Source organism: Penaeus monodon, chromosome 28 (genome assembly GCF_015228065.2).
Source record: "Penaeus monodon isolate SGIC_2016 chromosome 28, NSTDA_Pmon_1, whole genome shotgun sequence".
Taxonomy (NCBI): Eukaryota; Metazoa; Arthropoda; class Malacostraca; order Decapoda; family Penaeidae; genus Penaeus; species Penaeus monodon.
In genome coordinates this window covers 34586547-34587744 of record NC_051413.1, presented here as the reverse complement: position 1 = coordinate 34587744, position 1198 = coordinate 34586547, and positions in this window count along the sequence as shown.

Here is a 1198-nt window from a genome sequence, read left to right as displayed (position 1 = left end):
AAATATATTATATCCGTTTTTGTATTAAAATTTTTTTTTGTTATTTTGTGTTTATTCTATTTTTTTTTATTATTTTTTTTTTTTTATTAATTATGTTTTTTATTTTTTTATTTTTTATTAATATTATTATTTTTTATTTTTAAAATCTTTAATGTGTGTTTTTTTTAAAGGTTTTATATTTAATTTTCCTGTAATTTAATTTTTTCCCTTTTTTTATTAATTTTTTTTTAAAATTATTTTTTCATTTTGTTAATTTATTTATTTATTTCTTTTTTTATTCTTTTTGTTATTTGTATTTGTGGTGTGGTGTGTGTTGTATTTTATGTTGTTGTATTTTGGTTGAAATGTTTTGTTGTTGTTGTTGGTTGTTGTATGGTTTTGTTTGTTGTTTTTGGGTCGGGTTGTTTTTTTTTTGTTTGTTTTTTGTTGTTTTTTTTTGTTTTGCGTGTGTGCATGGGTGGGGTTTTAAAAAACCCCCTTTTTAAAACTTTTTGTGCTGTGTTTATTTTGGGAAAATACAGTTTTTTCTTAAAAAAAACCCTTTGGTTCAGTTAACAATTACTCTAAAGGATTCTTAACAGTAGTATTATTTTGCTCTCCACAGGTGCCCCTTTGGGACCCCAAAGGGGACGTTGCCAGGGTTGGAAGTATCGCCCCCTGCCGAGTCCTCCATAAATCCAACCCAGGCCTCCGTATCATTCTCTGCGGGGGTTTCCCATCTGCTGCTACTCCATTGTCAGAACAGCCCGGGAAACAAAATGTTCGTGTCTAAAATTTTAGATTTGGTGATTTTGTTGCTTGGCCCTGATTTTGTGTTATTGTGTATATATTTTGTTTTTTAAAATATGATAAAATCGTTTTTAAAAAAACTAGAAACATTTTTTAATAAAAAGGGAAACGATTTTTTTTTTTTTCGTAGCCAAAATTTTATTTTTGGGGTTCCTTTTTTTAAATTTTTTAGGGGGAGATGTACAACTGTTTTAGACCCAATGCCCTTACCCCTGGCCCTGTACTTTCTCTCGGGGGTGTAAAAAATTATGAACTATCAACTGTGGCACAGAGTTGGGAAAGTTGTGACAGCCTACTGCGAGGAAGGCATCCTCTCTTTCCCGGGCCTCGGGGACCGGAGGGAAAGTGAAATGCCGTTCTAAATTAAAAAAAGGGGAAAAAGTTTTTCCCCCAAAAAAAACAACTGAAG